Source organism: Mauremys reevesii, linkage group 2, assembly GCF_016161935.1.
Source record: "Mauremys reevesii isolate NIE-2019 linkage group 2, ASM1616193v1, whole genome shotgun sequence".
NCBI classification, from domain to species: Eukaryota; Metazoa; Chordata; order Testudines; family Geoemydidae; genus Mauremys; species Mauremys reevesii.
Genome location: NC_052624.1, coordinates 156090562 through 156112242, shown reverse-complemented (window position 1 = coordinate 156112242; position 21681 = coordinate 156090562). Strand labels below are relative to the sequence as shown.

General features: G+C 47.8%; 1 long non-coding RNA gene across 1 annotated transcript; it reads left to right on the top strand.

Annotated features, from left to right (window-relative positions):
- The first annotated feature begins 3622 nt into the window (after window positions 1–3622).
- LOC120398413 lies at window positions 3623–10289 on the top strand. The gene is made up of 3 exons (XR_005594362.1): window positions 3623–4110; window positions 8928–9034; window positions 9604–10289. It is a non-coding gene; the product is annotated as an uncharacterized LOC120398413 (long non-coding RNA).
- Window positions 10290–21681: the final 11392 nt, after the last annotated feature.

The window sequence follows — 21681 nt, the reverse complement described above, 5'->3', positions numbered from 1 at the left end:
TGAATGAAACAGAGGCAGCAAGCAGGTGTGACCTGGCAGCATCAGAGCCCACCTGCACCTTGAAACTCAGAGTCGTCCGGAGAAGGGTGTGGCAAGGAGAGGAGCATTCAAAGGTGGATCTCAGCTCCACCCCCTGATGCACTGCCAGCTAACGGAGCTGTGGCAGAGAGCAGTCGGGGACTGACCACTACCTCCCGCAGTGGGAATTTAACACCACTGCTGACCTCAGCAAGCTTTGCAGAGCCAGTCCTCTCTTCACTCAGAGCTCTGAATGACTCATCGCAGACCTCTGGTAGTTTCCAGGCACAGGCGAGGGGAGTCCGCTCTCTCATCACAGGGTCACATTGTTAGACTTCTATCCCACTCAGTGCTAATCTCTGCCCCCGCCTGGGATGCCTTTGGGTAATGAGGCTGCTTCCTGGCCCAAGGCTGTGAGCACAGAGCTTGCACAACATGGGGAATTTGCTTTGCTTTTACTTCAGGCCTCAGGCTGACCCCAGGCCCTGGCAATTTATTCCTTCTTCCTCATCTGCTCTCTGAGCAGAGAAAGTGAAGGAAATCTAAGTTTGCTGCAGCTGGACCAGCACCTATCCCCTTCTATCCAAGCCAAGAACTGCTCCAGCAGGCCTGCCGCACTATTCCCCTACTAGGAAAATGATATTAGAATGTATGTGACACCCAAGAAAGGGTTAATGTGCAGTGTAAAACACAGTCCCACCCTCATGGTGAGATCAGCCAATAAGAGCCTGCTCTGATGAGGTAATACTTGTAAGGTGGTACCCTGCAGGGGTTTCTGTGCAAACAGAATGAATAAATTCATGGAGGTGAGGTCCATCAATGACTATTAGCCAAGACGGTCAGGGATGCAACCCCATGCTCTGGGTGTCCCTAAACCTCTGTATGTATAAATACTTCCACCTTTTCATGTTTTCTGTATGTATAAATATCTCCTGTGTGTTCCATTCTATGCATCTGAAGAAGTGAGCTGTAGCTCACGAAAGCTTATGCTGAAATAAATTTGTTAGTCTCTAAGGTGCCACAAGTACTCCTGTGTTTTTTGCCTAAACCTCTGATTGCCAGAAGCTGGGAGTGGATGACAGGGGATGGATCACTCAATAACTGCCCTGTTCTGTTCATTCCCTCTGGGCACCTGGCATTAGCCACTGTCGGAAGACAGGATACTGCGCTGGATGGACCATTGGTCTGACCCAGTCTGGCTGCTTTTATGTTCCAAGGATTCTTGTGCTCCCGCCGTTTGCACTGAACTCAGTGGAATTAATTGCGCGTGCTCATCATGAGCTGGTGCCTTAACTATAAGACCTTGAGTCAGGATGTAACAATCATGTATTAACGTTCCATGTAAACATAAAGCCACGCCGCCTGCTGAGTCACTACTTGCATCTCCCTGGGCTTGTCACAGTGCCTATCATCCCACACTCACCCTGCTTGGTTGGTAAGTTGTCAGTGTCTGGCCTTGGAACATCCTCTTGCCTTTTCTTGTCTGCCTGTAAGTGATGGAGTGGGGCCATCCTGCCAGCTCACCACCTCACAGCAGGCTCTCTGCATGCCTTCAGATTGTATCAAGTGGTAAATCCAACAGGAATTTGGAAGAACGGCTGCTTAGCTGAGTGCTCCATCTCTACCAGGCTTGCAGACATTCCTCAGCATCCTAGAGTTTTCAGTGCATCGTGCTGGCCATGGCACAATGTTGGAGGGGAGTCTGATGCTGCCACTGGCTAACAAATGAAAAGCAAAGAATTCTTAATGCTATCCCTCATTCCGTGCTGAGGTCCCCTGGCTGTTCCTGGGAGGAAGCCTTCAGTTCTCAAAAGCCACTCTCTTTCATGTATCGGAGAGAAGCGCCTCGTCTCTTGGGTGCTTCAGCCCAGACTCGCTTTCTTCTTCATTCTATTTTATTAATAAGCAGACATATTCTAGTGCCTCCAAGGCACTCACTGTCATTCCTGCCAAAAATCATTCCCCTCTCACAGTCTGTTCACCTCTTGGTCCCTTCAAGAGGCTATTTTCTTTATTTTTTCAGAGTCATGCAAACAGCTCACCTCCAATAATGATTGCATGAGCTTCACCTTCTTCTCCACTCATGGCAGGGCTGGGGGAACAGATCAAGGGCTGCCTCAAAAGGATTTGTTATTGAATGGAGTTTGGTTTTTCACCATTTGGATTGATCACAAAGGGTTCACTGCAAGCACTCGATGTTCACAATTCAAGATGAGTTGCCTGATTGCAATTGATCATACTAGTCACATGGTCTCCTTTCTGTTGCCCAATTTGATTAAGGCAACTTTTTCTTTTGCCATTGCTTGAGTATGTAAAATTGCCTTCTCCTGTGTGTTGCTATTCCTTTGCTTGCAGAACTACAGCCAGGGTCTCTCATCTACTCTAGTCCCTGCTTGCTTGTTCCACCATGGCTGACTCAGCAAAACAAGGAATTAGCAGCACCCTCTGCTATTTGAGTCACGCTCCTACTCACCCAACTCTGCAAATGCAGTTCTTTACTGCAGCACTCCCTGTTCCATGCAAAAAGCAACTGCTGGAGGAAAGACAGCATCACAGCTCAGGACAACTGCATCTGTATTTCCCCCTCTATGGTCCAGCAAGGACAACCATGCTAGAGTTCTGGCTCCTGAGTTATCATCTCTCTTGGGTGGAGACACACACCTCTCTCTTTCTCCTGGCAGGTATACTTCCAATCTACACAGTTCCCTGACTATACTGTGTTATTCCCAACAAAAGACTGTCTGCTTTGCCTCCCTCCTCAGGGATGGTAAACAATGTAATCACCACAGTTAAGTTACCACACTGCTCTTTCTAAGCAAGAATTTATTCTTATAGTACAAGCATTGCAGAAAAAGCATATTAAAAACAACAGAAGAATCTGTAGACATGCTCATACGCTTACCAGAGATCACCCCAACTCCAGCAAGAGATCTGACCAGTGAACAGTTCTTCAACCCTGTGATCCTAAGCACCCCTGCATTCACACCCAACACACTATTGTAATAATAATAATTGTAGAATTATACAATGATCTTTGTACAAAATATGCTTTGTGAGGTCTCATTTGAAGACTAATAACTAATCCCTCGCCGCTCTGGATTGCACCCCAAAGTGCTGTCGCAACCCCCATCCTGGGGTTCTCCTCTGGTTACAAGTTCGTAAGAGCCTTAGCTCAGAATATGAACCCTCAGTTTTATGGGGCCTCAGTAGGCCAAAGTCCTTCCAACATTTCCTTAAGGATTGCGGCCCCCTTGGACCAAAGGTCCTGTCCATTTCCTGGATCAGAACAAAGGCCCTGAATCAGTTTAAACTCAGGCTATTTATCAAAAAGTCCTTTCTTTGTCTGCTGGTCTCTAGAGAATCCAGTTTGAGCCAGTATATGGGAGTGCCTTCATGAGGTAGGACCTCCCTGGAGGTGTTACAACTTGAGTGAATGCGCCTAATCATCCCTGTGACATATCCGGCATACAGTCTAGACTAATCAGTAGCTCGGTCAGCAGCGTGTGGAGTGTTGACACAGAGGTACATTCTGTCACAATCCCACACTGTTCTTAGTTCCTGGAGGACTGTGGTCAGTCTCCCCCATGGAACTACATACAGTCCCTGGCCCGCAGTGACACATAAGCTTAATTCAGTAAAATCTGCCAAAGATATTGCAGGAAATTGCCACGTCTACCACAGGGAGAAAGAGAGACATGCCATGCAAGACTCTCCAGCCAACATCAGATCCAACTTCAGTATCAGGGCCAGGGAAATGGACCCTGGGCATTTAGCAGAGCTAGATTGGTCTAGGGCAGTGGTCCCCAACCTTTTCGTCTGGCGGGTGCCAGACGAAGGACTGTGGTGACGGTCGAGGTGATGCCTCTCGATGACGTCGCTTGTCGGTGGCAAGCGGCATCATCGAGAGGCGTTGCCGTCGAAATGCCGCCGAATTTCGGTGGTATTTCTGCGGATGCTTGACTGCGGGCCAGGACATGGGCACATTTAGATGCCCCCGCAGGTGCTATGGCGCCCACGGGCACCGTACTGGGGACCCCTGGTCCAAGGAGTTGCTGACTCAAGAGGGATTCAGCTCATCTACCTCCCCAGCTGGTAAGTTTGAGAGCACTGAACATTATAAGACTGGACAAGTTTACTGCAGGAACCAGGGAAGGGGTGGGGGGAGAAGAAAATTAAAGCAACCTAGTGGTGTCCTAATGTCATTAGATGGCTGATTATGTTTGGATATTGCCTTTCAGCTCCCCATTCTTAAGTTAATGCCTTTAAATCAGCTCAGTTCAATTGCCGCCATCCACTTCCAGACTGGTGCTCTGCAGAGGGCATTCCAGCCAAGGGCTTTTATTTCCTAAGTCTGGCTCATGGAAATCCGGGTGTTTATGTCTCTACCTGTGCATCCCCTTCATTCGCCACTGCCAAGAGTCCCTGTGCTTGCTGTCCTGGCAGTGAACTTCAGTCCAGGATTCTCCTCTTCACCCCTGACTTTTGCTGAGCCAAACCCTCCCTATATACAGACAAAAATAGAGCTGGGCAGGAAATGGTTTTCCAGTCGCATGAGAATTTTTGAGATTTTGAACATTTTTCTCATCTCAAATCAGAACAAAAAGTCAAAATCTCAAAAAAATTCGCAAACTAAAAATAAAAAATATATATTTGGATTGGGTCAGTTGAAACATTTAATTTCAATCATGACGTTTAGTTTAGATTTCAACTTTTTTTTTACATTTTTCACTATAAATTAACGTAACATTTCAAAACAATGTTGTTTCAATCAAAAAAAGCGAACTTTTCATTTCAAAAATATCAAAATGGAACTATTTTAAAACTTGTTTTCCAAACAGTTTTCAAAATGGAAATTTGTTGAAACTGACTCTTTCCGTGAAAAGTTTCAGTTTTGTTACATCAGCATTTGCAGACCAAAGAATATTTTGTCAAAAACTTTGTGATCAGCTCTCTTCGAAAACCCAATTTTCTGCCTATAAATAGTTTCAACCAAAACGTTTCAACCTTTCTTATCTACTAGCCATTGCCTCAAGCCTTTGCTCTGCTTGCAAGCCCCTCCACGCTGTTTCCTACACCACCCCCAAAACATGGGGCAAACTCCGCATCAAAATTCTCAAAATTGCCACCTTATCTTCTTTAAACCCTGACTTAAAACCTACCTCTGCTGCAATATCTATGAATCACTCACATCTCTCATGGGTCAGGCAAGTGAAGAGCTGAAACTTCTGTTTTTCCACTAAACTCTGTTCATTTTGTTGTAATCTAATCCTTCCAACACACCTCCACCCTCATTTGTGTGTCTGACATATGGGTCATAAGCTCTCTGGGACAGGGTCTGCCTACTGTGTTATGTGTCTGTACACCACCTTGCACCATGGAGCCCTGCTCCTTGATTGCACTTCCTATGTGCAGCAATCGTAACAATAACAAATAGCCATCCAAAACGAAAATCATTTTGTGCAACTGAATTTATTTCCCTTAAAGAAAAAGAGAGCGCTCTCCCCCCCCCACACAAAAAAAACCCACCATAAATCAAATATAGTCTGTGATGTTTGGGAAAGAAGCTCTTGAAGGAAATTGACTTTGACATTCTAATAAATGTCAATTTCAGACAGGGGCTAAGTCTGAAGATGAATCCTCAAACTTTAATTGGAGACATGATGCTCCCATTACCCAGGACAGAAATCCTGCCTCCCTGTTTCAGATATGCTATTGATAAAATTATTCTTTTATGCCTCTAATTGATTAGAATGTCGCCGTGCCTGGTAGAATTTGTTCAAGGAGATTGAGATGAGGCTTCTGAGTTAACCTGAGACAACGACAGAGTCAGGGGAACGTGCCGCGATTGATGTTTGCTTGTGGAGGGGCACAGCTCTTGCAAAACTGAGGGCAGGCGGAGAAGAGTAGGGACTACAGATGGGGAGGCAGGGGAGAGATGGGGGGGGTTAGAGGCTTTATTTCAAACCCCAACTTCTGCCGGCTAAGAGCTCTTGAGGTGGTCTAGCACAGACAATCTGTGTGAGAAAACTGGAGGCGTGGGTGTGTGTATTTGGTATGTCTTTGGGTGTGAGAGCATGTGTGCAGGGGCGGCTCTAGACATTTTGACGCCCCAAGCACGGCGGCATGCTGCGGGGGGCGCTCTGCCGGAACCCTGCGGGAGGTCCACCGGAGCCATGGGACCAGCGGACCCTTCGCAGGCAAGCCGCCGAAGGCGGCCTGCCTGCCGCCCTCCCGGCGACCGACAGAGCGCCCCCCGCAGCATGCCGCCCCAAGCACGCGCTTGGCGTGCTGGGGCCTGGAGCCACCCCTGCATGTGTGTGTGTGTGGCTGGAGCTGTCCGCCCATGTGGGGCGGGGAGGTGTGCAGGGGAGGGGCGCTATGTTATGCCACATTTACAAAGGGGCTCCATGAAGCCCCACAGCAATGCCTTTTCCTCCGCCTCCCCTCTAACATAACATATGCAAGCACCTCCCCATCCACTCAACTGACCCACCCTCACAATATGGAGCCCAGGCCTCCTCTGGGCTCCCCCTTTCCTGACACCTTCCCATGCAAACCTAACTTCCAATGGCACAAAGGGTGCTTAAAGAACTCAAGGTCCATGTGTCCCCCATCCACTGTCCCTCAGACAGCTGGCGGGGGGAGATGCTGCACATTGGAGCTGAGGTAAATAACCAACAAAGGCTCTTTGATCCATTCGGGAGGCAGGAAGAGGCACCAGTGCATCTCAGGAACCTTTTGAACATCAGAGCCAAATGCCAGGCAGCCCGGGCCACTTCACAGGCAGTGGGGATCGTGCTAGCAGCTACTTTGGGGGTTCTATTACTCACAGCCATTGAAATTTTAATTAGAGCTGTCTGCTTTCTTGGCCAGGGAGGCTGAGACTGCCAGGAAGATGCAGTGATGGGCAGGGGGAGGGAGGGAAGAGAAAGGGGCATCACAAAATTAGCTGATAGGCATCTCCTGCCTGCTTTTAATTATCCTGTCGGATTTAGCAGGCAGATTTCAGAGCCTCTCGCTGGCAGCTGACAAGACCTTGACAACACTGATGAGCAAAGATTAGCTCCGCTAGGCTGTGATGGGGGCACTTTCTGGAGGCACCCTGCCCCCCGCACTCCAAGGCAAGGTGCCCTCCCAGTGGCCCTTTAGAGTGCCTGCCATCTATCATGCAACATAGCCCAGCATCCAGTTCCTCCCTGGGTGCAATGGTTGGGAAGAGTCAGGCAGAAACCCAGCAGGCCCTGGGATATTACAGGGGCTCCCTTCCTGCTCCCTTTGCCTCTATGCTCTGATCCCCCAGGCCCAGCTCAGCACCGGCTCTGCTCCCCCATCAGTGTAGCTTACCTTTGTCCTGCATCATGACAGGGGGTCTCTGCTCCCCCACCTTCCCCGTGTTCCATTCCCCCAGCTCAGCCCTACAGGGTTAATTCCCTCCTGATACACAGGGTGGGGAGCGCTGACTTGCCCATCAGAGCTGCCTGGATGGCAGAAAGCAGGCTCTGGGAGCTGAGTGGAGAGTGCTCACTTGTCTGCTCTGATGGACTGTTTTAAGGTGTGTGTTTACACCAAGAAACCTGCCCACCTCCCTTGGGAACCACGTGAGGCCCTTTGAACTCACACCCTCAAACTCCAAGGTTATTTCCACACGGCCTCACTTCCTAAAGCATCTTGCTGATTTCAGGAAAGGGCTCCTATCGGGCTAATGAGCAGCATGACAGCTCTGGGTCCACACCAGCTCAGTCGCTAGAAGTGTCCAGATAGATTATTTCACGGGTGTTTTTATTCATGAACATGCAAGTCCCCTCCCAGCTGGTATACAGAGCATCGGCTGGGAGGGGACTTGCATCTCAACTCAGTGCTAGGACTCCCCTCTGCTTGGCATTACATCAGAGACCCGTAAATCAGGCCAGCTCACAGAAGAACTCCAGCAGCAGCACTCTGATTGGAACTTATCACTTGCATTATAGTAACACCTTCAGACCCCAAATGAGATCAGGCCTCCACCATGCCAGGCACTGTACAGACACACAGTGAGAGATGGTCCCTGCCCCAAGAGCTCACAGTCTTAGGCCCCAATTCTGCAAAAACATATGCACCTGCTTCCTATGAAGTCAAGGGGACCACTCTTACAGTGCATAAGTCTTTGCCAGATCGGGGGTAAATAGACAAGGACTAATTAACTGGTGATTAGCGGCTCCTTTACAGACAAAAATGTTACGGCTGTGACTAGACCAGGCTAGTTGTACCAGTACATGGCCTGGAGAGCAGATGCAGTTATACTGGTAGAAGGGGCCTTACACTGCTATAGCTGTTCCTGTACAGGAAGAGGAATAAGCCATACACTAGTAGAATTAGGACGATACTAGGGCTTATCCCAGTATAACTATACTAGTTAAAAAAAAGAAATCTCACCTCTAGCCAAGATAGTCAAACCAAGATAAAAGCTTTTTGTGGCTCAGACCTAAGATTAAGAGACTTGCCCAAGGTCACACAGAGAACATGTGGCAGGGCCAGGAACTGACTCCAGAGCACCCAAGTTCCAGTTCAGGGCCTTAGCCATGAGACCATCTCTGCCCCTTTGCCACAGGGCACAGAATGATTACTGCACCCCCCATCCAGCTAATCTCTAGGCATTTTTAGGACATCCTTGGGTATAAGTGACATAGGTGGGGCTGTCCCAGCTTTGCTTCTACAGGTAAATACCCAGGGCATTATGTGGCTGATCCACTGCACTGCTGAGCTCCCACTAACCCCACAGAGGAGGATGCTTGGCACCTTGCAGATTCAAGTGATAACTAGACAAAGGAACAGGGAAGGGCTACAAAGTGCCATCAGTTTATGTCTTGCATTATGTCAGTCAGCCAGAGGAAGTGCTGGTGCAGCCAATGCCCCTTCCCCTCTCTCACTAGGCAGTGCCCTGACAACAATAAGAACACGGGAGTCGGTGGCAACTTTCATCCAGGGAGTCCTAGGTCCCAGTGCCCAACCCTGCCGTCGGAGAATCTCAGAACAAAAGGTTGTAGCAAAATAAATACAATCCCTTTCTTCTTCCCTTTTCCAAAAACAGTAAAGAAGAAACCCCAGCCAGACACAAGTCAGAGAGGCCACCCATCTTGCTAGCTGTGCTAGGCATTAGGAGGGGAAAAATGGCCACTATTACTGCTGGCTAATGGTCCATATTTTGTTTACACTTTCCACTTTCCCCTCTAATAGCTGCTCTTGGGCTCGCTGTCATTTTTCTCCCCTCGCTGCTATTGCCGGCAATTACTCCAGAGTATTTGCATTTAATGATAAAGCCAGGGCACTGCTCGCTGGGTGTTTTGAATAGATGTCACACGACTGGAGCGCTAATAGAAATGCCACTCCCTGTATCGGTCAGAGCCAGTGAGGGAGAGAAAAGGGAAGGAAAAGACAGTGCCACAGAACAGAGGGACTGAGAATCCCTTGCACCCTAGTTCACCCCTTTGCAGCTGCTAATTTGCCCTGATCAGTTCCCTGGCTGCTTGGATGTTCCCTCTCCTTCACTCCACTGCTTTCTGCCTCTCTGGCTGTGTCTGCTGAGCAACCTCTTCCCTTCCCCTGCAGGAGGATGCTAAGTGAGTGCAGGGAAGCAGAGCAGCAGGGTGAGAAACCAGCCCTGAGAACCAGCTGTGTGGAGGATCAAGCCAATCAGGTGATGGAAGGAGAGTTCAGATGTTAGTCATGAGGGGGTCAGAGTGATCCCCAAAGATCCTGCGACACTGGGACCCCCAGTTTTCCCCGCCTCTGACAGGAGGAATCCCACTCTGATGCTTCCCAGAGTACCCAGAGCTGTGAGGCACCTCGCCACCACCTGCCCTTAGTGGGAAGACTCCTGGTCTGTGTCTGCTGGGGGTCAGTTCCCTGACCCCACCAGCTACTGGCAACACGAGTGCTCCCCTCTCAGCCCAGCTAGGCTCTGCTGTCTCTCTGCAGGTCAGCAACAGGAACACTCCAACTGTTGAGCCCCACCGTGCATCCCCCAGGAGTGTCCAGCCCCTGCTTCGCTGGACTCTCACAGCATTCACAGACCCACTGCTCCCCATGGAATAGAGCGCACCAGCATTCACAGACCCACTGCTCCCCACCGAATAGAGCACACCAGCTTGCCAGTTTCACCTCAGGATCACTGCTCCACTTACACACAGCACTCAAATGAGTCAGATTATTTAACAAAGAACAGAGATCTGAGAAGGAGCAAAGATAATTCATGGATATGAATAGTTACAGCTACAATAAAATCATAACACATTTCCTAGTGCCTAAACTTACTTAACTAGTTACTGTCATGTCACACAGAGCGAAAGCTCACCCAAATACCTTCCTTATAGGCGGGCTCTTGGCTCACCCAAACTTCTTCCAGCATATCACAGCCAGGATCAGCTGTGATGAGACATTCATGAGACAAACCATGCTGTCCTCTTGCCTCCTGTGCGGAATGATACCCCGTGTCTCTCTGCAACCCCACCTATATCAGCTCAGTCCTTTGATCTTTATTCATAAATGCCCCTTCCCTCATCTGATTGTTCATCCCTGGGGCCTCCCTCTTTCGTTGACCCTGCAATCTGTTAAATTAGCATCTGGCTGTACATGCAGATAGGCTTACCTGGTGAGACACACCATGCACGATACACACCTGACCAGACAAAGGAGATAACTGCCTCCTATCCCCTGTCTCAACAGATTCTGTCCAAGGCTAATCACCTCCTGGTGAGCTGCTTTGAACATCGAGGCTTTAAGAAAATAATTTACAGTATAGATTCATAGACCTAAGGTCAGAAGGGACCATTATGGTCATCTAGTCTGACCTGAACAATGCAGGCCACAGAATCTCACCCATCCACTCCTGGAACAAACCTGTAACCTATGTCTGAGTTATTGAAGCCCTCAAATCATGGTTTAAAGACCTCAAGGTGCAGAGAATCCTCCAGCAAGTGACCCGGGCCCCATGCTGCAGAGGAAGGCGAAAAACATCCAGGGCCTCTGCCAATCTGCCCTGGAGGAAAATTCCTTCCTGACCCCAAATATGGTGATCAGTTAAACCCTGAGCATGTGGGCAAGACTTACCAGCCAGCACCTAGGAAAAAATTCTCTGTAGTAACTCAGATCCCATCCCATCTAACATCCCATCACAGACCATTGAGCATATTTCCCTGCTAATAATCAAAGATCAATTAATTGCCAAAATGTAGGCTATCCCATCATACCACCCCCTCCATAAACTTATCAAGCTTAGTCTTGAAGCCAGATATGTCTTTTGCCCCCACTACTCCCCTTGGAAGGCTGTTCCAGAACTTCACTCCTCTAATGGTTAGAAACCTTTGTCTAATTTCAATACAATAAATACAATATTAGCCATACATACTGTGAAAGTAGAATGAATTATATTACAAAAATAGATAGGATTAAAGAAATGCTGTCTGTACCTTTAAGGAAAATCGCTGGAATGCTGAAGTCCAGGTGTCAGGAAAACAGACATTAACATAAAACAATTGCACCGTTTAAGGGCAATTGGTGAAGCATTAGCCTTAGATCGATAGGAGTTAGTAAGGAAGTAGGATATGCATGCTATGCCCCAGGTGAATTTTGCTGTTTTACTCTTTTGTCCCTTTGTTTGATTTCCGCTCTTTTATCTGTATAAATAAGACTGTTTGGGCCTTGCATGGCCACTCACATTATCTGAATGTTATTAGTGGTCTGACAAATTGTGAGTCTTGATTTTAACTTTGACAATTTGGAGGTTCTACTTCACTGGGGCTGTGTGATGCAGCCGGCACCTGGGCATTTGGCCCAAGCGGTCCTCCTTCTGAACGGAAGGGTGCACAACCACAGTGAAGTACCTGTTGGTTCCCACTCTGTTCTGGTAGGGATCCCAGGATCTGGCATCAGGAATCTGGTCAGGTAATTATATCTGTGTTTTGTCCGGACTGAGGACTGTCCTGTCTCTGTGTCTATCCGTCCTCTCTGTGGAGTGTTTGAGTCTGGGTGCCGGTCTGAGTGAGTGGAATCTGATTGAGGCAGTAGCCTGTGGGCTCCTTTTGTGTGTTGCTCTGCTTCTTGTGCGATTGGTGTGAAGTCCTCCTGTATGGGTAACCAGACGTCTAAGTCAGGACAGTTCCCTAAACGAATGCTGGCTCATTTTATATATTTAGGATGGGTCCAGACTCCTGTAAGAAGGGTCCGACTCCTGTAAATTTCTGGAAAAATGGTCTAGGCTAACTCAGGGGGATCCCAAAACTCAGTGGCCACTGTTAAAATCTTGGAACAAAGACCGAGTGGACGTCTTAAAGGACAAACTCGGCCAACCTAAAACTAAATTGGCTAAAGAGGAGGTTAATTGTTTCATTCAGTGATGGGAAGAGGCAAATCGTAGCTGGACAAAAAAAAACTCTCAAATATTAAAATAATAAGTTGAAAGGTTTATTAAAAGCCTCCTCTCCACCACCAGACGATCGATCCAACCCCTTAAGACTCCCATCTCAGTGTAAACAGGACAAAAAGCAGGATCGGGCCCAGAAAAGCAGGCAAGCAACAGATAAAGAAACTGAAAAACAGGTTGGAAGCCTTAAGGGCATAGTGTTGGCAGTAAAGGTGTTATTTTGGGAGATAAACGAGTGATTTAAGGAAAGAGTGAAAAGTTAACTCTACAAAGGCTGGAGAGAATTAAGCAGTTAAACTTTGTGAAAATGTTAAAAAGGACCATGTTAAAGAGAGAGAATTCTTGGTTTCTTTGCAGCCATTCTGAAGGGAAAATGGGCCCTTTTCCAAAAGAGTGCCTGTAAATAATCCAAATATATATAGAGCTATGTAAAAACAAAGCAGTGTAAAGGAATAGAAAATGTGTATGTATCTATTTGTCTGTGAAAATATGTAAAGTTCTAAGAAGCTAAACCAGCACATCTGGTTTGTAAAACTCCTGTTTTGTAGGTGTAAGATAAATTGGTTTTGTTTTTGTTTTTAATGCCACTAAAAATTCATTTGACTCTTAATTCAAAGTTGCAAAACTGACAGACCTTTTTGTAAGACACAGGTAATTAGTGTTGTTTGGCTTTGGGATTTAGCATTTAACCCTTAAGGGGTAACTTGATTCTTTATAAAATTTAAAATGTTTTTTTTTAAATAAAAACCAAGTCATGGCTGCAATAGGGCAGTCAAAATCAGGAGAATAGGGAGAGATTCTGGAGTCTTTTTGTTTGGTTGGTTGTTTTTTTTTTGTTTTTTTTTTGTAACAATAGCAGATATGAACTGTAGTGAAAAAAAAAAAATTTTAACAGTGCCCCTCTGAAGCAACAGCTGAGGTGCATAAAACATTTCACAAGGGCTGAGGTGACCAGCATGCAGCAGTCTGTTGATAGAGACATTACATGACACCCTTTGTCACACTATGATGTCAATATCAGACCCAGTGGTCCCTGTAAATTCCTACTCACCCCTTCAGCCCTCTGCCAGTTGGCATTAAGGCGGCCCTGGGTCAAACCCAACCCCCCTTACAACACTTACTCGATTGCTCCCTTCCAGCAGCTTGGCCCTTTGCAGAGCACGGGGTTGGTTCCCTGTGTGGCTCGGATAGGGATACCCCAGCCAAACTGGACTCCTCTTTCCCCACATGGACCCTGGATTGAGGCTGGATTTCTGGAGCTCTCTTCAACCTCTTTGCCTTCCTGCTGCACCCTGATTCCACTGCTGGCGTGGAATTACTTTCCAGCTGTAGGGTGATAACATCCGCTGCCAATTCCACCCACGGCTGGCCCTATCAGGCATGGCCTGGGGGCTGTTTGCTGCAGAGTCACACCTCTCAAGGAATAACACAGCTTCTTGGGACTCAATATGCTTGAATAACCTGCCCCTTGCCCAGTTTGGAGAGGAAACATGGTTCAGTGAACAGGCTTTTCCCAGGACGCTGGGGTTCCATCCCCAGCTCTGCCACCATCTTGCTGTGTGACTCAGTTCAACTCCCCCGTGCCTCAGTTTTCCCCCTCTGTAAAATGGCGCTAATGATACATCCTCCCTTTGGGATCTATAGACGAACAGTTCCTATATCAGTGCTAGGTATCCTTAACCTCCCTAGCTTCTGTCTTGCCAGAGAAAGGGCCCTGTGCCCTCTAGGAGACACTCTCCCCTGCAGGATTGCACAGCACTGTCTGCAAACAGCACCAAAACGAGATTTTGCTGCAAAGCAACACACCAGCAGAGAGGCAAGGATCCATCTATCTGCAACTGGAACCGTATCCTCTGCTGCGTGGGGAGAGCCACCCCTCTTGCTTAACAGATGGTCGGCGCTTTCAAGCGCTGCCTTGATCTCCACTAGCTCACCTGGCTCTTTATCTACGCCGGCTCATTGCCTCCACATGGGGAACTCAGGTGAAACTTCATTAACAACAAGTGCAGAAGCAGGGAGGAGGCCTGGCTTATATCCCTCTGCCCCCTGCCTGCTGTGGGCCCAGAGGCTCAGACAAGACACTGTGTACAATTAGCCAGAGGCAGCTGACAGTGGAGCCCTTCACTCAGGACTGCTGTGACCCTGCACAGGATGGGGTACAGTCCCAGAGTTCCCTCTGCATCCAGAAACCAGGCTCATCTAGACCATGAGATGCACGTGGAAAGGGAGATGCAAGGCCAGGTGTGAGCATCCGAACACAGACTCACGTCACACATTTGCCATTCTCAGCCGCACTGTCTCCCTCTGTTCCAGTTCAGCTCCCAGAGCACTCAAGGCAAATAGACTCACTGGCCTGCTAGGCCATTCAGTTAATCTCCCGGGGGCCAATGCCAGCTTGTTCTGTCTCATCTAATCTATCTGTCTCTCCAAAGCACCTGTCAGCATATAGCATCTAGGTACCGCACTGCTATCATTAGCCATGCTACAGGAGCAAGGAGGGGCACAGACAGGCTCAGGGCCCCATTGTGCTCCAGGAATAGTCAATGACAGTTTCTGCCCCCAAGAGTTTACACTCTAAACAGATAATGGAAGGATTATTTTGCCCCATTTTACAGAAGGGGAACTGAGGCACAAGAGATGAAGTGACTTGCTCAAGGTTACACAGGGAGTCTAGGGTAGAGCCAGGAATTAATACCAGGTCTCCTGAATGCCAGTCCAGCACTTTAAGCACAACACCATCCTGCCTCCTTTTTCCTAGTCTCCATTTTCTAGCGTTTTGCCAAGTCTTTTTTTGTCAAGTGTCCTAAGTATAGGGGGCTCCCACTGCTTCCCTGGGGAAGATGATTCACAGACAGCTGCCTAGCAAACAAATGTTGGTTTGCTGAGCCATTTCCTGAGTTGCAACCATTCTCAAAGATACAAAGCCAGTTCCCGGGGGCAAATCCTAATGCCAGTGTGGTCAGGGCAGAACTGCCCCTAACCTCATCGCAATCGGGATTCCGCCCTGTGCAAGTAACTGATAACTCACTACACAAAGGGACAGTGGAGTCACCACTCATGCCTCTTCTCCTTACCAACAGTGGGGACAGAAAGGTAACAGACAGATTAGGGAACTGGCAGCCAGGAGCTGCTACATTTCAGCCCTGTCACTGCACATTGTGCTGCTTCAGGTAAGTCACCTACACACTCTGTGCCAGATCCCCAGCTGAAGGAAATGCACACAGCTGCATTGACATTGATGTCACACCACCAGAGGAGCTGGCTTTGTTGGGTGTCCGGCTACTGGGTAATTGTCCTTGGCAACCGTAGGAATAAATCCACCTTTGGTGATGAAACACCAGTGGATCATCTTGGCTCAGTGCACCAAAAGCCACCTTTTCTCTGACACAGACTCAGATACCCTTACCCCAGTCAGCTCTGTATTTTCTCTGGAGGGTCATGCCCAGAAGGTCTAGCACTGATGGGGCCCCAGCATCCTCTGCACTAGGACAGAGCCTAGCAGGAGACTCACCAATAAGGTGAATGACTATTAATGACATTTTCTGAAAAGAGAAGTGAAACTCCAGGGTAATGGAAAAGCAGAGGCTTGGGGAGTTGATCAGTGACTGATTTTTAGTGGGTGCTCACAGGCTTGAAAGCCAAAAGAAAGACTGGACTCTACTCACCCCAACTCAGGCAATGTACTGGATCAGCATCTGGAATTCACTCACTCAGCTCTGGCCCGGTCCTTGGAGAACACCACCTTTGTGTGCTACTGAGAACATGCAAAGAGGCAGCAAATCCCACCACACGGGCTCAGATTATCCAGTACCTTAGGGGCTTGGGTGAGGTGACCAAATTCAGGTGAGACGCATTGTCAATTTCATCCCCAGCAGAGCCAGCTCTGAATGCTGCTCTGTGAGCAGTTGCTCCAGGTGAGGAACCTAGAACTCCCAGCTGTCTTTCCAGCAGGGCAGTGCTCATTATTAATTATTTGTTATTAATTAGTGCACTAGGTGCTCTGGCTTCATTGGCACCAAGTTGTCTGGGGAAAATAAGTATATTGCTCCAGACTGAAATGATCTATCTAATGCTTAGATAGTGTTTGAAATAATTACATAGCAACAAGGTGAGCTCAGATTTCCTAAAGCTCTTTTGTTCACCCAAGTGCATAATCCCGAATGTACTGAGTAATAGATATGGCAAACACGCACACGCACACAAACACTGTCTCCTTGTCATCCAGAAACACAGACAGATGCGTCACACCAACGCCCTCCAGCAAACGCACACAAATGCCCTCACAGCAGCATACTCACCCCTACACAAACACCCTCTTGCATGCACACACTCCCACATGCAGGGAGATACTTCACACACACACACACACACACACACACACACACACAGTCACATGGATACAGGTTTGCTCATACTGCTCCACAGACACATTTTCACACACAGGTGAATACCCCCATGTGCACACACCTATGAATACTCACATAGGCACACCCTTGCACACACAGGCACATATGCACTGTGTCATAGAGATACCTCAGACACATGCACAAACCTTCTTCCACGGACACGGACATGTGCATGTACACTCTCACCCACGTACACACAGACCACCCAAACACACACTACAGCTGTTACACAAATCCTCATGCATACACACAAATACACACAAACTCACGTCTTCTATGCATACACACCCCTCCTCACACACACACACGCCTGTCAACATACACGTCCCCACATGTACACACATATTCTTGGGCACACACAAACACCTCCTTCCATACCTGCCAGGAGAGCTCCCACCACCAGCAGAGCCGTGTGCCTGTTAGTAAGTGAAGCCATGCTCTCCTCACCTTCCCTTCCTGCTCCTTCTCCTCATGCTCCTTTTTCAGGCTCAGTTTCCCTTTCCCTCCCTTTAAAGGGCTAGGAGCCAGGCCCTTGCTGCCGGATATGCTGAGCAATGCACCCTGACACCCTATCCAGCGGTGACCTTGTCAAGGAGCTGGGCTTTATGTGAGCAAGCATTCCGCATGGTGCCCGCAGTGTACACACTAATGGTTGTTTGCAGGGAAGGAGGTGGGGGCGGGGGAGCTCAACCACTCTGGCTGCCCTTGGTCTCTGTCTCTCTTTCTGTCCCTCTCTTTTCTCTGCTCACTGGAGTTCCGGCTAGATCAGCTTCAAACCCCGAGGGCCCGAAAGTCAGCTTAGCTCCCCACTGCTCTTTAATGGGAGAAAACCCCAGCGCAATGCTCAAGACACTTGCTTTGCATCACCCCCATGGATGCTGAGACAGCCTGAACCAGGAGGCCAGCTTGGAGCAGGGACAGGCTGACTTTCATCTGGAGACTGAAGAGACCTTGGGACCTTTGCCCTTGACATTCATGCAGTAGGAATGTGCTCAGCCCAGCCTGTCAGGCTTCCGGCTGATGCATTAGCCTGGTATTTGGGAGCCCTGGAGTCAATTCCATTGTTCTGCAACCTGTGTGAACTTGGGTGAGTCACTTAGAAATAAGCGTAAGTTAGAAGCCTAAATGCCTTTGAGGGTCTCTCCTCAGTTCCCACTGCCCTTCCTCTCCAGGGTATTGTGAGATTGTGAGGTGCTGAAATGCTATGGCAGGGATCGGCAACCTTTGGCCCGTGGCCCGCCATCCGATCGTGGCTCCCACTGGCTGCGGTTCGCCACTCCAGGCCAATGGGGGTGGCGGGAAGCCGCGTCCACCAAATCTCTTGGCCCGTGCCGCTTCCTGCCGCCCCCATTGGCCTAGAGCGGCGAACTGCAGCCAGTGGGAGCCGCGATTGGCTGAACCTAGGGAAACTAGATGGAACCACTGACTGGTCAGCAGAGTTCTCTGGCTAGGTTAGTGAACAGAACTTTCCTGCCTGCTTCTCAGGCCAGGCATTTTCTAGGAAATAGCATCCTTGCAGCAAGCAGGCTTCGCTGCAGTGGCACGGACCGTGGTTTGTTGCAATCCACCCTTACAGCTAACCCCTGCTCAGTACGTTAAGATAAACCGATGGGACTGTTTCCAAGTGCAGAGAGCAGGGAGCTGGAAGGCGAGGGTTAGGTAAGTTCCCAGGGTGGAAATACTACCCAGAGCCTTGTATAACTGTGACGCATTAACATGCTTTCACCTCTGGCATCCTGGGCAATGTAGCCAAGGTCATCAACAGGTATGAGTTTGCTAGAGTTCAGCCCATTCCTTTGCAAACTAGCTGGGATTTTCAAAGAGCCTGAGAGTTCGATGCCCAGATCCCAGTGAACTTCAGTGTGATGTGGGCACCTAAGTGCCTTTGAACATCCCAGCCTTTGGGCTCTGTCAGTTCCCATTGCTAGTAGAGTTGTGCAATGGGGAGCCAGGGCTGGAGTCGCAGGGGTTGCTGTAGGGCAGGACTGAGGTGCATCAGCACAGCTTGGGGTAGGGAGCCACTGCTGGAGAGCTTCTGGAATAGCTCGAGCTACCCAGAAGCCACCTACTACAGGACAGGCCTAAAAAAGAAAATAACAGAACACCACTAGCCATCACCTACAGCCCCCAACTAAAACCTCTCCAGCGCATCATCAAAGATTTACAACCTATCCTTAAAGATGATCCCTCACTCTCACAGATCTTGGGAGACAGGCCAGTCCTCGCTTATAGACAGCCTCCCAACCTGAAGCAAATACTCACCAGCAACCGCACACCATACAACATAAACACTAACCCAGGAACCTATCCTTGCAACAAAGCCCAATGCTAGCTCTGTCCACATATCCATTCAAGTGACACCATCATAGGACCTAATCACATCAGCCACGCCATCAGGGGCTCGTTCACCTGCACATCTACCAACGTGATATATGCCATCACGTGCCAGCAATGCCCCTCTGCCATGTACATTGGCCAAACCGGACAGTCTCTACGCAAAAGAATAAATGGACACAAATCTGACATCAGGAATCATAACATTCAAAAACCAGTGAGAGAACACTTCAAGCTCTCTAACCACTCAGTGACAGACTTGAAGGTGGCAATTTTGCAACAAAAAAACTTCAAAAACAGACTCCAAAGAGAAACTGCTGAACTTGAATTAATATGCAAACTAGATACTATTAACTGTGGGTTAAACAAAGACTGGGAATGGTTGGGTCATTACACCAATTGAATCTATTTCCCTATGTTAAGTTCTCCTCACACCTTCTATGGGCCATCTTAATTATCACTTCAAAAAGTTTTTTTCCTCCTGCTAACGATAGCTCATCTCAATTGATTAGACTCTGCCTGTTGGGATGCATACTTCCACCTTTTCATGTTCTCTGTATGTATAAATATCCCCTGTCTGTGTGTTCCATTCTATGCATCCGAAGAAGTGAGCTGCAGCTCACAAAAGTTCATGCTAAAATAAATTTGTTAGTCTTTAAGGTGCCACAAGTACTCCGGTTTTTTTTGTTAGGTTGATCACACCTAACAGTAATTTAAGATTAAAAAGCCTTCTGAGAACACTGATGTTAGAAGAATAATATCCACTATAAGGGGAGGAAATTGGAGATAAACTCACAATAAACTCAAACATTTGAAAGAAAGAAACAGCCTCTAGATAAATCCAAGACAACTCATTTTAATTGTCTGCCACTTTCCATTCTCTGGCTAGTGTCTGGCAAAAAGCACGTTAGACACATTTTCTAACTGATGAGCAATGCTTGTCTTAATTCACAAATAGCTTCTCTGACTAATTGTAATGTAGATGGAAATTTTCTCCTTTCCCCATTGGCAAGACCTGTAGAGAGTGCGGTCACATTGTGACCTCTATTTCTGCAAGGAAAAAGGCTAGAGATTTACAAAGGCATTTGGGTACCTAAAGATGCAGATAGCTGCTTACTGGGATTGACAAAAGCATCTAAACTGGGTACATACCTAATTTCCATTGAAGCCAACATGAGTTAGGCACCTAATTTGCTTTAATCTATTTGTAAATACCACTAGGTGCCTTTCCACATCTTTAAATTACTAAATACATCACTAAACTCCCAGCCAGCTGCACCAACATGACCCTAGTGTGGACAGCAGAGCTGGTCAAAAACTAGTTGCTGAAAAATGGCTCTTTGGCCAAAATGAAAATCGTCATGGAAAACTGTTCATTTTGGTTGAAAATGTTTTAGTTTTCAGCGAAAACCCAAGAAACCAAAAATTGATTTTATTTTTGGGTTGGGGTGGTGATATTAGGGTTTTCTGTACAAAGGTTTGGGTTTGGGTTTTCAAAAAATGGTTACTTCTTTAACTGAACACCAAAAGTTTTTACCAAAAATCATTTCTAAACATTTTTTAAAAAAAAATTGGTATGGTTTGGTTTGAATTGTTGTTGCAATTGTTGGGGAAAAAAGTCAAGGGAAAGAAAAATAAAATTAATTCCCCACCAAAAATTAGCTGGCTTTTTTTAACTGGCTTTAGCAGACAGTCAAAGCTGCTATAAGCCATCATTTGCTCTGGTTCAACTTCCCTTGGCTTCAGTCAGCGCAAATCGCAGCTCTGCCTGGCTGCACAAGGGCTTCCGCTGGTCCAGCTATCTGGCTGATTGAAACTGGGCTAATAATGGAAAGTGAATTGCAGCCTTAACTGTGGAGTTGCTCCCATCACTCCATAGGGTCAGTTAATGCTTCCTGGAGTTTGGGAGGTGTATCTATGTACCTGCGATTGCTTTGAGTTTTGTTCACAATATATGAGGTTGGCCTACTGCAGTTTGATGGCATATTATGCCTTCCATCAATGGTCTCCCAGAGTCAAAGAAGCTCAGCTTTCATTTTAGCTGCTGTAATTGGTGACCCACTTTTCAAAAGGGCTCAGGGCAATGGGTGGCTGTTGGGTGCTGCTGAGCAGTTTTGAAAATCTGGCCCTGATTTTGAGTGCTGAGCCTTTGAAAATCTGGCCCTAAGCTCTTTTGGTATCGTCGGCCCATGGAGGAGAATGAGGACTTCCGTGGTCTTTAATAGACTTGACAGAAGAGGAATTATTGTCAAGACTAGCAAGCTCAGCACTAGAATAACCAGATGAATCAGGCAAGCACTGATTCCCAGAGTAATGGGTTCTTCTTCAGATCCCACCATCCTGGGGCCAGCCAGCTCCATAGTTATCAAATGCAGCACTTCTGGCTGCGTGACCTTGTGCTTGGCAAGCTGAAAGGGGATGTAAATTCCTTCCAGGCCCAGCCCCCTCGCTGCACCCCCAAACAATACTCCCTGTTTAGCTAGCCCGGACTAGAATGATAGGCACGGGGGCTCATAGCAGCAGGAC